Here is a 16,005-nt window from a genome sequence, read left to right as displayed (position 1 = left end):
AGATTTCACCATATCAGTAGTTTTCTGTTAAAATTTGTTCCTTAAACGGTAAATTTACGCTTTATGTTGTACAGTTTTTCACTTGTTCCGAATAACCTAATGCCGCAGCTCTACCTCACTCACCGACTCATACTTTTCCATAGTTCTCGTAGAAGATTTTTATACAGACTACTCTGTGCCAAAGACTTCACTGTGTCTTAACCGTTGAACATTAATGTTGCTCTGTTGTTATTATTGTAAACTGAAGGTCTCTAGAAGCGAGACTAAAGTTTTTACTGAGATTGTGTCAACATACGGTATAGCACACTAGTTTTTGCAACTACAGACTGGTTCCTGTTGGCCAGCGAACAGAAGTAGAGTACTTTTAGGCCCTTTACTTTTTCATACACTTATATCAATCTGGTAGAAACTATAGACATTATTTAGAACGTTAAATTTGTTCTAATTCAGATCTGAAGGCAGACTGGGATTCATTTATTTTATTTTATGTATCCAGAACACCATACATTAAAATCTAGTATAAGTCAATTGTAAAAAAATTTAAATTTAAATACGTTTTTCCCAGTCATAAGTTACATGGACGGTCTTATCATTACCTAACTGTACACTAGCTTGGTACACCTTGTGCTGAGGTTTGGGCTAGTCTGTAGGTTGTCATCCGGTTTGGCATCCCCAAAGTCGCGTACTGGTGCCCCATCGAGGTATCCCCACCGAGCAAGGTAATACTTGCTATGTGAGACCGTAGTCTGCAGCCTGTGGAGAGCCTTCCAGGTTGGGAAGCGTTTGTTACTTTCAGCCGCAAATTCTTCCTTCAGCTACAAGATAGGATTTGGTGTTGCCTCCTTCCATATCGTAAGTCCCCTCTCTTCGATGGTGACGTTGATTGGCACTGACGTCCAAAGGCAGCTCTTTCTTCAGCAAAGTCACCTGGGCAGTTGTTGGTGCCCGTGTATAGGGTGACGATTACTTGTCGTCTGTTTCTTCCTCTCCACCTCGGCTGCCACTTGCCACCGTATACAGGGAAGGCGGGGGGGGGGGGGGGGATGGGTATATCTATGAGAGGATAGATCTCCTCTGTCAGTGTGGGCCTCAGACATCCTGATATGATTAGGGATGACTCATTTACGGCCACATCGATGTGTTTCAGATAGGTCGAATTCTTCCACACATGCGCGCCATATTCAGCTGATGACAAACTGAGTAAAGTGGCTGTTTCTAGAAACATATGTGGGTCAGCACCCCAGTTTGTGTTGGTCAGGTTAGTGTCCCAACAGTGCGGTTTAAATGACTGAGTTCTGACCAAATTCGAGCATAAGTATCTGGAAGTGTACGAGTGCTCTAACTCTGCCCTTTCCAACTGATACGGAGCTTTCTTTTGGCTTCCTTATTACTAAGGTAGAAACTACAAATTTGCGTCTTTGCTGGATTTGGTTTCAGTTGGTTTTAGTAACAGTAATCCCCAAGTTTTCCAAGGATACTAGTCCATTTCTCTTTCACTTCCTCGAAGGTACTCCCTTAGGCAGCTACGGCGGTGTCATCAACATATATAAACTGCCTGCCTTCGAGATGCGTTGGCTGCTCATTAATATATACATTGAACAGCAGCGGAGCTAATAAACTGCCTGAGCGAGAACACTTTATTTGTTTCTCCATCTACTATTTTTTTTCCTACGTGGTAACACAGAAGCGCCTATTCTGTAGTACACACTGATCAAATCTTGAAAATCCAAAATCCTTATTCATCTGCTAAACCTCATATATCACTCTACCGCAGGTAAAAGTATTATAGGCTGCCCTCAAACCTATGAAAACCGTGCAAGACACCTTTTTTTTCTTTCATATCCATCTTCAGTGTACTGGGTTTAATTTAAAATTTGCCCGCTCTATGAGCAACATGATCAAAATCTGGTTTGTTCAGGCGTTAGGATCTCACTTAGAGATTTTGGGATATTCTTTTCAGCACCATTTTCTCGAGGGATTTAAAAAGGCGGCAAAGCAGAGATACTGGACGAAACTGGTTAACATCTGTTGGATCCTTGCCTGGTTAATAGGAATTCCATTCTTGCTTTTCTCCATACCCTGTGGATCTGCAGTTTTTCGTCACGTCCGTTAACCACCTAAGAGGTTTTGACCCAAAGTGTCTAATTTATTTGGTCCTTAAATCGTCTTGGCCGGCTGCCTTATTATTTTTCATTGTGCTATATGGCTCCATCGAAAGGAAAACAATGTTTTTGTTACTTTGTGGAGGTTGGAACTTACAGGGATTAGATATCGTTATCCATCGTTTTGTAATGATGCTCTGTAAGTCTTTCTTTGTGCTAAAGCTCACTATATTAAAGACAGTTACAGAATAGTCTCGTAGCTCCATTACGAATTTAAGTTTAGGATGTTTGGACTTTAAAAACGTCGCATCAATGTATAATTTCTTCCACATACATGGCCCAGTACTTAATTTTGCAATGAAGACCATGCGACAGTTTTTCCATCGTTTCCTTAAGTGGTTAAGCGCGAAGTCTGGGATTGTTCCTTGGAAAAGATCACGGTCGATTCCCACTGGAATTCTCCGAAAATCCGAGTTTTGGCTACATCCCTCGTAGCCGTCGGGACGTTCATCTCGATAACCTTGCTCCGTGTTACGATCATAGGCAAGTAGTCTTTTTGTTGCAATCTTCCGTCAGTTCTCAGTCAACAGAAGTTGGCGGACGCTTTGCTGTTAGGTGTCGCTGTCAACGATACGACTAATAATCATTGTACTGAGATTGCATCTTTGTGCTGCATTCAAGTACCATTATTTACTATAGTAATATAGACAATTTTTTAAATTTTGAAGTTACGCTCACAACTACAACCATAACTATTTTGAATACTCGTTCGTTTGAGAATAGAAATTTGAATTAACTAATGGCGAGAGATTTGTTGTTTCATATATAGGCACTTCAGGCACCGGGGGCGTTATTGTGAAGCTGTACCCCGCATGCCATCTTAGATGTATGGAGGAGGAAGTCACAAGTCACCTGAATCCTTTTGGAACGTTCGGAATGTCAACAACAAACCTCTCCAGGATGCACAGCGCCTCTCTTGCAGCGTTTGCTACTGGAGTGTGTTCCTTGATTTTAGGAACGCATTAGAAACCATTCTGTACTGTCATTTAATGACCAAGATAAGAGTTTGTCCAGTTTCAGTCTCCCATTTTAATGCCGTGAGACAGTAGAGCCATTCGACTAGAGTTGATTCAGGCAGCCTGTTATAATTCTGCACGGCTCGTTTAGGGCAATATCCACCTGTTTGGCATGTGTTGAGTGTGTTTTGTTTTCATCGATGGACTCCCATTTTGTCAGGTTAGCCCGTGATGTACCCACTTCTGACCTCGGCCTTTCAAGGACTTCCACATTGGCCAGTTCCCATCATGAATAGCGATAAATATTCTGAAAATCTTTTCCAACCAGGACCGTGGAATGTCTCAGACCTTCATAGTTGCAGCCTGTCGTCTTCATCAGCGGTTGCTTATTTCTCTGATGTTCTGAGGGAACTTTCTCTTAACCTTAGTTGTTGTGGGTAATATTGTTGTCCATGCATTGGATACGCTTCTTCCTGCCTCAGTTTCGTTATTTCCATACCTGCAGCTCTTTATCTTCGAACAGGAGGTGGTGCAATTCCTGCAAGACAGGAGATCCATTCGACTAGAGTTGATTCAGGCAGCCTGTTATAATTGTGCACGGCTCGTTTAGGGCAATATCCACCTGTTTGGCATGTGTTGACTTATGCCTGACGGGACAGACATACTCTGCCTGCTAAGCAAGCCATTAATCCAGTGTCACATCATGCCTGAAATTAGGCAAGCTGTTATCTTGGTCATTACACGACAATACAGAATGGTATCGAGCACGTTCCTAAAATCAAGAAACACGGCATTAAAATGGGAGACTGAAACTGGACAAACTCTTATCTTGGTCATTAAATGAGAGTATGGAATGGTTTCGAATGCTTTCCTAAAATCAAGGAACACGGCATCAACATGGGCGGCTATGAAAGTCATACGTTGCTCTGGATTTCGTTTACGAATACATGGAGCGCTCTCGGAAGACCTATTTTTACAGAATCTGTTTTAATATTTATAGAGAAATTTTTCATTCTCCAAACAGATCCCCGTATGTGAGTAAGAAACATGTGCCATTACGCTACTGGAAACAGACTGACATCAGGGCTATAGGCTTATAATGAAGCGCAGCAGTTCAGCGAGCTTTCTTGGAAACGTAGTATCCATCGTTGTTCCAGCGACCAACCTTTCACTCCTACTGGAAGGGATCGAAGTTCTTTCACATAATCTCTGTAGAATCTCACACGTATTTTATCTGGTCCAGATGTCATTTCATTGTTGAGCTAATTTAGTTGATTTTCCGTTCCACGAGTACTTATCTCAGTATCTGTCACTTATGAGGCCGTCTGCTGATTGAAAGACGATAACATTTTATGATCTTCCGCTGTGAAACAGTTTCAGAAGACTTAAGTTTTTCGGCCCTCTGTTGTCATACTAACTTTACATAGGACCAAAATAGCTTAGGATTGTTAGTCTCATTAGGTGGCAAATTTTTACTTCCGACTTCATATAACGTCTCACACTGCTCTATTTATGCTTATTTTCCTTCTTCCATGTCGACAGAACGTTAACGCACCTCCTCTCCCAGCCATCACCTCTCATTTTTTCCCCCATCACGTGATGCCACTTCTGTACGATGGCTTAGCCACTTAATTGCCTCCGTAAAGGGCAGTGTTCTTTCATTGCAGCTAGAGAATTCTGTAAGTAAGGTGTTTCCATCTGCTTAGTATAGTCCTCATTCTTCGAGTCCAGTTATGTTTCTTAAAACAACGTCTGCCCTGTTAGGTTGTCTTTCCATACCAGAATACGTCCCATTATTTTCAAGGTAAGTTAAATTTTTTTTTTTTGAGTCCACTGATTTCGCAGTTGCACTGTTTTTTGCGTATATATAGTTACACTCTTTATCTGATGTAGAGTACAACGTTTAGAACTCCAATGGCTCAAGTGGTGTCTCATAATTTATTCGAATGTCACCTTCTGTCAGGTGTTTGCTGTTCATCCTTACTGGCGCACAAAACTGGCGTAGTGATGAAGCAGATAGGCCCTACGTTTTAATTTAGGACCTCTGAAGTAAGGAATCCTGCGTGACCAGTTTCGAAATAGCTTTGTACTTACTCCAAATTTTCGAGGCGGGCTGTTGAATGTTTCCTTTGTGGGTCGATATGCGTATCCTACATTCGATCTCATACTATTTTTCACACATTATTATGTTTAATATTTTCTAACTATTCTTACGTTATCCTGAGACATAAATATTACGCCACAATTGATAATCGCCCTGACTAGGTGCCACTAGACAGTTTTATCTGATAACAGACAGTGAAATTCACGCTAAATGGGTTTGTTTACTGGAACATTTTATAAATAACTGTAAGCTCTTTTATGCGATTGTAAAGTCGCATGTTACGCGGCTGTTGGATAGGAATATACATCAACACAAGTTGCACGGTTTTGACATTTAGACTTCTTTCTACTCTGACACATTACCGTCTAATCCTAGAGAGCAGAAATGATTTATAGTTCCATTCCGTCCGATCTCCTGCTGAAAGTGGTTCGGTTCTTTGCTGAATGTGTCAGATCGCTGCTAGTGTAGTAGCGAACATGTCAGGCACAGTTCTGTATTAACGTATGTGCCACTGAAGCGTGTAAAAGGATCACAACAAATAGATAACCACAACAGTTGGATTTTAACGGATCAGCAGTATTTTCACACAGAAGATGTACTATTACTACTCTGACTGCAGCAGTGATATGCTTCGTGAGTAGCACACTAATTATGTACGAGCAGCCATAACAGGAAATCGTCCTGTTGTCTTGTAGAGATGAATAACTTTGGGTGCGTTTTAGAATGCGAGAACGAATCATTGTGAAATTGTCGATACTGGAAATAAAATCCCATAACCATTTACGAGTTCACGAGTTAAGAAAAACTTGAGGTAATCTCAGTAAAAGCGAAGAAGAATTACAGAGAATTATAGGACGTGTTGAATGGAGTGAATAATCTAATGACTACAGAATACGGATTGAGAGTAATCTGAAGAAAGACGAAAGTAATGAGCAATACTAGAAAAGAGATTAGCGACATTTAACTTCAAAATTAGGGACCACACAGTAGAAGAAGTTAAGGGAGTCTTCTACCTTGAAGTAAAATAACAGCTGGTGGATAAAACAAGTAGAAAATAGCAGACTAGCACAAGCGAAGAAGGCATTCCTGATCAAGAGATATCTACCAGTAATAAACATCGGCTAGTGTCTCGAGTTCTTCGGCCGACTTTTGTTAGACAGTTTTTCTAACATTTCACCAGCATGAATGGCTCTACCCATTGTTCAAAAAATGGTTCAAATGGTTCTGAGCACAATGGGACTTAACATCTGAGGTCATTAGTACTCTAGAACTTAGAACTACTTAAACCTAACTAACCTAAGGACATCACACACACCCATGCCCCAGGCAGGATTCGAACCTGCGACCGTAGCGGTCGCGCGGTTCCAGACTGAAGCGCCTACAACCGCTCGGCCACACTGGCCGACCCCATTGTTCCTCAGATTTCTTTCCAGGTATTGCCTCTCGCGTCGGAGATGAAGCGGTTCACGTTTTCGTCTTGCTCGCATTACGAGCGTATTAATGGCTACCCCATCAGTTACGTAAGAAGGGTCACAGAATCAAAAACTTAGCAAAGTGATACATCGGGGAAGGTAAACTTGGGTACAGCCTTTCTTCGGTACAGTCCCAGAGTGACGTACATCTTCGGCCGTATATTGAGCAAAGACGATGTAAAGACTATTTATAAACCGAAACAAATCAAAGTGTATTTCATGTCGGCAAAGAAGGAAAGGGATAAATTTGCAACGTCGGGAATATACCGCATACCCTGTGCATGCCGAAAAATCTTTGTCGACATGACTGGACGATGAGTTAGCACCAGGATAGGATCACCGATCATGAGCAATATTGCAGGTTGGGACAGGTGGAGAAATCGACCGTGCTGGTGCACACGCTGTGTGAGACCGACCACACAGTGAAATTCGACGACACGGAAGGTCTTTCTGTTGAGAGGAACTATCACACCGGCTTGTTCAGGGAAGCTAAAGAAGTACACATGCGTGACAACAGCTTCACTAAGAAAGAAGTAAGCTTCAATGTGAACAGATCCTGGTTTCCTGTGCTGCAGCGAACGACTTTTGTAGGTAGCAAGGGGAGAATCGTAGCGTTAATAACTCCGGAACAGCCCTCGGACGTTGGTGTGCCAGGTGAGGTCCTGTCCACCACAATGGAGGATAAATCTTTGACAATACAACCACTCGTACTGGCGAAACGACAGAAGAACCGTCAAATAAACGTTGGCCGAAGAACCTGAGACAGAATCCAACAGGCAGTTTGTCAAGAAGCTGTCACGAAAGTCCTAAGACTTCTGTATTAAACATCTGCCATAATTTGAGAAAGTCGTATCTGAGAATATACATTTTCGCACAGCAGTGTATGGTAGGGAATATAGGACTTCGGGAAAACGGTAAAAGAAGAGAATGGAATCGTTTGAGATGTATGCCATTGAAGTGTCTTGAAAATTAGAGAGGTAATTGGAGATGGAGTAGAATTTCAGCAGGGGAAAAAAGGGTCGAGAAAGTAAACGGCACTGGTGAATTACAAGGCACGAACCCATTATTTGTTTGAAATGATTTCCGGAAATAAAGCAATATAGATCCCCACTCTTCACGAATTTGAATTTTGCGCCCAGACACACAAGTTACAGTGTTCGTGTTTGCGTACGCAATAACAGTTCTGAACCAGCTTTATAGTGCTAAATGCTTGTTACATAGTCGTCTACCTGGAGGTGTCAAAAATTACATTTTGGCTACTCCGAAATCCCTGCCACAGGGATACACTTTTTGTGGACCTTCCAGTGTAAATGGTTATTACAAACCGTAAGCCCGGTGGTAAATGTATGTTATATAGCACTACAGGCTAAAAAAATGTTGTTCGGTCACAGTGAGCAGGCGTGTACTGTATGGGGGAATGACCAAGTGCTACGCAGTGTACAGTGTTGTTACTACTAGTAAGCTTTCCACAAATCTCATATATTATCCTATGTTTTTCACCTGTTTTGAAAGCTACAGTTACCACACAGTACTTAGTATGAACGGAACTGAAATCGGTCAGTCGTCTTCTTTAGGAAACGGCAATGTTTAATTTATCTTGAATAAGATCTGTACATGTACTCTGTAAATCTACTCATGAACGTTTTTAGGTAACTAATATTCCTGTTACAATTTTCAGGTTATTTGTGTGCTATCTCTGACGAAAATTCACGAGAATACACCATGCTGCAACCAGAATCGAAGGTAAGTGAGAACCTCAATTCGTTGAATCGAGTTACATGTTTGCCTGATGTTTAGTATATGTGTATCGGCTTTACAGAATTAAACGTTGTTGTGTGAAATGGGACTGACTTGCCACGATGTGTTTACATAAACTAACAGCATTCATTAGTGTGTTATTACTTAGTACGTAGTAAGAGAAAGGATTTACGGTCGTTTTAAACTGAGTTTGCTTTTATACTCTACTACGTCAGCAGTTTCTTCTGTAAAGGTGTTCTCTATTTTCTAAGTGCGACGTTAAGTCTATGATATACCTATTTTTCGAATTTTTATAATTCCCGTCCATTTACAAGTTTACATTTGTTGATTTTAAAGTTCTAAACTAATGTAAATACGCTAACATGAAAATTTTAAGATTGCTTTTACGACAGGAATTATTACTGATGATAAATGCCTCCCAAATTTATCGTAGCTTATCAATACCATTTTCGAATAATTATCTGGCACTGGAAACTGCCACGGTCTGCGTTTACTGCTGAATGTGCACACTGTACAGTTAGTTGAACGCACGTCTGTGTCCTGTTTTCTTAGTGTTAACGTACGTATGTCAAATAAATCTGGTGTCCGCTACACTGTTGCTCACGTGCCTTGTAAACAAAAGCACTGAAAGTAATTAGAGAAATGAACCATTTTTGTAGGCAGTGGGAAGTCTCGTGCATGAAGAGGAATTTACATTCTTGACCATGATGCGCCTTCAGTATGGTCATAATTACTCTTGTCATCTCGAGGATCGTCTCGCTCGTAGAACTGGCTGGCAGTTCGTCCTTTTCCTTGGTGATGTAGGTAAGAACCCTGTGAAAAAAACCAAATACGACCCCCAAGGCAAACACGGGTTTTTAATGGCTTTATAGTCGATCCTTTATCTAAACTGGGGCGGGCGAATATATCCTACGTGCACCTCCACATTTGCCAGGGCATTTGACGTTGTGTGGCGGAGGTTACCTTGGATATCACTCTCGTGTCCAGAATGAGATTTTCACTCTGCAGCGGAGTGTGCACTGATATGAAACTTTCTGGCAGATTAAAACGGTATGCCGGACTGAGACTAGAAATCGGGACCTTTGCCTTTCGCGGGCAAGTGCTCTACCATCTGAGCTACCCAAGCACGGCTCACACCCACTCCTCACAGCTTTACTTCCGCCACTACCTCGCCTCCTACTTTCCAAACTTCCTTGCAGAACTGGCGGAAATAAAGATGAGAGGACCGGACGTGAGTCGTGCTTGGGTAGCTCAGATGGTAGAGCACTTGCCCCCGAAAGGCAAAGGTCCCGAGTTCAAGTCTCGGTCCGGCAAACAGTTTTAATCTACTAGGAAGTTTAACTCTCGTGTCCATTTTTCTTATTCCATCCGCCCGGGAGTATCATTCTACAAGCCTCCAAAGAAGCTCTCGTATGTCTGATTTGTCCATCCTGGTAATGTCGTCAGATAGGAAGACGAATGAAGAAGTATTTGAGTAATGGAGAAGAGGAACCAATTTATTGATAATAACTGAAGAGAGAGATTTATTATGACACTCACGCTGGTGCATTTCTGCAATAGAAGAGAAGCAGTAGAAAGTCCAGGACGAGGTAGTGCAAGGGCAGAAGTTTGATGTCAGAAGACGCCTATATTCGTGGCTGAAACGATTAATTAAGTGGAGATTGACATCTTGCTGACTTCAGCCATAGGGGTGAAGAGAGGAACCAGACGAAAATCATCACTTCGTGAAATGTATGTGGGAGGAAGATATACTGTATGTTACCTTGCTATTCTTGGATCGTACACTCACAGAAATTTATAGCAAGTCCGTGTGAAATGCAGAGCACGCTACGTGTTCGAAAAGTCTAATCGAAGCCGCAATGAAATCTTCTGCTCTTCAGTCGATTTCCTTTCGTTTCTGTACTAACTCTATATCGTGCGAATTCCTCAATGAAGATCGCTAGTCAAGAATTGTTGGCAAGAGGTTTCTGTGATCTACTTCTTTATAGAGGTAAAAACAAGTATCCTTAGAATTCTTCCAGTGACTCTCACTCAGGTGGCAGCTTTTCCTACTCCTAGTTTCAAGTGGTCACCCCACTTCAGGTTCTTCCAGACGTACACTACTCGATATTTTACTATTCTTCGGCAACCGCATAATGAAACAGTAAAGGATACTTACGCCCGTTCACGTGCAAATATAAATTTTATTTGTGAATAATATCACCTGCTAGTGGTTATATCGTCCATATCTGATCAGTGTTTCAATGTACAGACCGATTTTAGAATAACATGAAGGAAGGGCGCTAGCGAATGCCACAAGCAGTTTCTGACATTTTCTACTGTTTTCGTTGTTATGAGTCACTACGTTGTGCATTTTTTATTCAGCGCTTGTAAATACTATGAGTTCTACATATTTAAGTGCTGTGTAATACCTTATTCCAATTTGGATGATTCTGATAGTTCTACAGTCACAGAGATTCATGGTGAGGGCACTTAAGCCGTGCGTCGTCAGTCCTGCACTGTCTTATACCTTGAAACGGACCTGCTTCTCTCATGCAACACGTGATGCTTGCAAATGAACTGAATTAATGTAGTGTCTTAACAATTTCCTGTGTCTTGAAGACGGAAAGTTGTGTCAGTTGCCAGTAACTTCTGTTTCAAAAGGGTTTTAAGGTGAAATACGTAGTTTTTTCATAAGGCTTCTTCACTTACTGATATATTTGAGTGTATCAGAGTAAGGGCGTAACACAAAGGTGGTTAAATACCGCACTGACAAAATTTTCTCTATTGCAACACTTTTCAATTCGAACAGAATATTTGCCCTTTCGTACATGTCCATCTTGTACATTGGAACAGTTTTTCACGTTTGAAAGAGCCTTACTTGTCCAGGAATAAGTTTTGTAACTTCGAAAAAAGACACCAGCGCCCACAAAGTGAATGCTATTGTTTCAAAACAAACAAATAAATAAATTGCATTAAACTTATATTACAGGACCAGGTAGAGGCGAACCTGTGGTAACTTTGTAAGGTCGTGGGTTATTTTCCTAGATAATATTGGATAACTGTAAGCATGAAAGTGGCTTCCGTATGAGCTAGGTGCCATCATCTAGGCGTATTAATTTTTGGATTTAATCAGTGAACACATCGGACAGAGCTGCTCAGGACGGCTGTTCGTGGGATCTGTACTTCTTCCTTCAGAGAAGATATTCAGTTGCCTGAAACAGCCAACGTACGCAAGCATAAAATTAGTTCCATATATCAGTCACACATTCAAAACATGGATGCAGGCCTCCAGTTAAACACATCAGTTGAACAACACTTTTTGAAACCAGTAATGACTTACGTTTTCCAAACGGTTGGAGTGGTTCATTGATCTAGTGAGCAAGTAATGATAGCTGCTAGACGGGAAGTAGTGTCTTTCTTAAAACCTACACAGAATCGCACTTTCCTGTCTTGTGAAGCGATCGATCTTATGACTGGTTAGGTGGGCCCCTCAACAGTATCCTGTCTAGTGTACAAGTTTTAGATTTAATTTTTTCTATGCATTTCGGTGTCTCTGCCTCCCTAAAAGTTTCATCCTGTACATTCCCCATTTGTTATTTTCCGATTTCATAAAAGAAATCCCATTATTTTGAAGACAACTTATTTATGTCTCTTTAACTTTCTGCTAATTAAGTAACAGAAAGACAAGTTTTCTGCACATCTTGTTACGCACGAGTTTTCATTTAGTGCTCTGTCAGCCCATGGTCTACAGATAGATTACCAAAGGTATTCTCCTGAAAGCTTGTCAGTATGAATGAATATGTATACACTTTAGATATTACGGGACATTTTCAAGCAATCTGCGACCAAAACCACGAGTTACAGCTACTAGACAGCTGGTGGTTGCACACTAGCATTCTAGTTAAAAAATGTTTAGAAGACTGGTAGATGTTGTTAGGTGGCAGAAAGTAGAAGTAAATATCCTACCTCACAGCAACTGAGAGGACCTTCAGAAACGGAGGCGTTACAGAGTAAATCAACATGTGGCCTATTTCCTGTTACAGCATTTGCCGAGGGGCCCTGTTCTGGAAGGGCCGAGAAGCTCGTTGGGGTTTATCAGTAGCTTTATATGGCCACTACGCGGCTCATTACTGGAGGAAAAAAAGTGTAATATGTTTATTTCAATTAAATTTAATAAATACTGCAATAAACCAGTATGGGCTTTTTGTTTTACTACCGGAAGACAACATTTGTAATGGATTCGTGAGACTGCATTTCAACAAGGTGATTTATTAGAATAGAACACCAGTTAGAGCTGGAAACGTATGGGGAAGGTATACGGCCGGGGCCTGTTTGGGTGAACCACCCCAGAATTCGCTACAACTTAGTTAAGGAAAATGAAAGAGGGTGGCCGGACGTTGGTTTGAACGTCGGGCGGCCTTATCGGCGCGGGGTCAAAGGTCAACTGGCCAGTGTGCTGACGACCCTCCTTGCATCAAGTTGAAAATTACAGTCCAGTTCATTAACGACTGTCTCATCTCAGTCGGTATATTGTCTTACCTCACAGGAGTGCATGATGGTGACGTCTTCCAGTTTTGCACTTTAAGATCGATCGTCAGTACTTTTAGTCCCAGCAGGCCTGAATCTCTAAGCAAACGTCAGAAACCTGACGTAAACTTGAATTTTTCTGCTACTTAGCTGATATCTTGAAAAAAAAAAAAAAAGAAAAAAAGAGAGAAAATTGAAGTTATGGCCTAGGACTGATATTTTGGAAATTGTGGTACAGCGATAAGGTTTGCTAATTCTCTTTGCCTGATGCCAACAATTCTTCTCTACGAACTTATTTCACTTATGTGTTGCTCATTAACAATGTGGAAACCTTCAGCTGGAAGCCATTCAGGGGGTCTGTGTTTCCACAACATCAAATGCAGAATTCTAGTGGCTGCCATTTGCGCAAGCACAGTCTGGCGTCGTATTTTGTTCTACATGATAAGGGTACGGGTGGAATTTTATGTTGGTTCACAGACTACTCCTTCCGAATAGCGCCACGTGAGGGGGTTGCCGAACCCAACGTCCCAACTCTATAGACAGAGCTTCTTTATGTCTCATGTCTCATATGTTTCCAGATTATGGCACGCAATGATTAAGCTCAGGTTTGAATTTAGGACACTAACTGAAAGCTGTCAAGGTATTTACGCTGGTACTTTTCTTCACCCTTCCTGGCACATAATGGTGAGAAGAACATTCTGTTTAACATGCTTTTAACAGAATCTGCCGGGATGAGGATAGCTACGGAAGCATGCTTCGGTAACTGGACTTGGAGGCGGAGATAGTTCGAAATAAAAGTTTGCTTTTCCTTATTTGAGACTCCCCTGGCAATGACTTCATGTTGTCTTGCTAAGCGCCCCGCGTGACACTATTTATCCGGAACACTGCTTTAACAAGCACTGCTGACTGCCATTTTTCTTGTCCTGTGCAGAGGCTTAGTGTTGAGTACTGTATCCGCGAATGCAAAGAGTATGTTTCCCGCGATAGAATCCTTCAAATGGTTCAAATGGCTCTGAGCACTATGGGACTCAACATCTTAGGTCATAAGTCCCCTAGAACTTAGAACTACTTAAACCTAACTAACCTAAGGACATCACACACACCCATGCCCGAGGCAGGATTCGAACCTGCGACCGTAGCAGTCCCGCGGTTCCGGACTGCAGCGCCAGAACCGCTAGACCACCGCGGCCGGCTGATAGAATCCTTGTACGAGGACTTGAGGAAACGTAAAATGTCCGATTTTTTTTGTTTGAAAATTGTTAGAGGTTTAGAAATGAAACATAGTAACACTCTACATCCTTATTCTTCATGTCTATATATTTACTTCTCAACATAGTCGCCCTGGTGACGAATACCTTTCTCCGAACGAGACACCAGTTTGCTGATGCCGTTACTGTAGAATATCTGACGTCGTTGACGAAACCACAACCTCATCTACGCTTATACCGCTTCATCAATATGAAAGTGAAGACCTCCACGGCGTTCTTTAAGTTTTGGAAACAGATGAAAATCGGCTGGGCCAAGTCTGGACTGTATGGAGGATGGTTGTTGACAGTGAGCCCCAGGCATCGGATTGGTGCAGATGTGTCAGCGCTCATGTTTGGTCTGGCTAGGATTGTCACGCTGAAGCAGAGGACGAATCTTCAAATTCGAGACTCGATTACAGCACGTTGTTTCTCACGCACTGACGTAGTTACGTTACACGCCGCCCTGTTACAACATTAAATTTGGAGCCCTGTAACGGCGCAACGGAAAGTCGACCCAATAATATGTATGACATACAATATCTGAATCGATATTGAGAACAGAAAAATAAATGCGGAGGCAACACTTTTCAGCAAGCTCAAGTTAAAACATTTTCCGTATTCTTGTAGAGTTAGATTTGAATAAAAACTCGAACTTTGGGCGAGGCCATCTTTCCTCTTGGCCAAGAGCAATTCCGTGTCATGCTGCCAGAGATTGTGACGATGTCCTTAACGCCAATGGTTCCCGCTGGAACGAAAGTATAAAAATGTGTGTGAAATCTTATGGAACTTACCTGCTAAGGTCATCAGTCCCTAAACTTACACACTACTTAACCAAATCTATCCTAAGGACAAACACGCACACCCATGCCCGAGGGAGGACTCGAACCTCCGCCGAGACCAGCCTTACGAAAGTAAATTGGCGAATTTCTCCGTAGTCTCTCAAAATAGAGAACCCGCTTCCATTCACCACTAAGAGAGTAGCCGCTCTCGATTTAATGTTATTGTTGCACATTCCGTTGGTGCCTGCAGGTTCTTTGATAACCCAGTCCCAGTATGTTGATGCGCGGGACTCCTGTTTTCTTTTTACAAACGTTATTGTCAGGTAGAAACATGGACTATCTTCTGATTAACCAGAAGATAGAACATCCTGCGCCTGGTTAAGTGCAGTCTTGGCAGCATATGCATGGAATCTAGAACATTTAAGGTAGAGGACTGCAGCACCATTCCCACTTTCAATCATCGAATAAAAGCAAGGATGGCTGACATAGTGCTTAGTGTGTCTGGTATTGTAAAACAGATCCTAAGATCCCAGACGCTAGGAAGCCATCTGGCCCTGACAGAATCCCTTTAAGATTTTATGTTCACTATGCTACAAATATAGCAACCATTCTAATTTATCATCTATCAGAGATCATTGGGACAGCGGGAAGTTCCACGGGTTTGGAAGAAGGCCCAGGCCATGTTGTTGTTGTGGTCATCAGTCCTGAGACTGGTTTGATGCAGCTCTCCATGCTACTCTATCCTGTGCAAGCTTCTTCATCTCCCAGTACCTACTGCAACCTACATCCTTCTGAATCTGCTTAGTGTATTCATCTCTTGGTCTCCCTCTACGATTTTTACCCTCCACGCTGCCCTCCAATACTAAATTGGTGATGCCTTGATGCCTCAGAACAAGTCCTACCAACCGATCCCTTCTTCTGGTCAAGTTGTGCCACAAACTTCTCTTCTCCCCAATCCTATTCAATACTTCCTCATTAGTTATGTGATCTACCCATCTAATCTTCAGCATTGTTCTGT

The 16,005-nt window shown here is 41.9% G+C and overlaps 1 non-coding gene across 1 annotated transcript; it reads left to right on the top strand.

Annotated features, from left to right (window-relative positions):
* Positions 1 to 9,691: 9,691 nt before the first annotated feature.
* On the top strand, positions 9,692 to 9,766 carry Trnas-cga (transfer RNA serine (anticodon CGA)). The gene has a single exon. It is a non-coding gene; the product is annotated as a tRNA-Ser (tRNA).
* The last annotated feature ends 6,239 nt before the right edge of the window (positions 9,767 to 16,005 follow it).

Source organism: Schistocerca cancellata, chromosome 1 (assembly GCF_023864275.1).
Source record: "Schistocerca cancellata isolate TAMUIC-IGC-003103 chromosome 1, iqSchCanc2.1, whole genome shotgun sequence".
In the NCBI taxonomy this organism is placed as follows: domain Eukaryota; kingdom Metazoa; phylum Arthropoda; class Insecta; order Orthoptera; family Acrididae; genus Schistocerca; species Schistocerca cancellata.
Note: the sequence above shows the minus strand (reverse complement) of the source record. Positions and strands in the feature narration are given on the sequence as shown.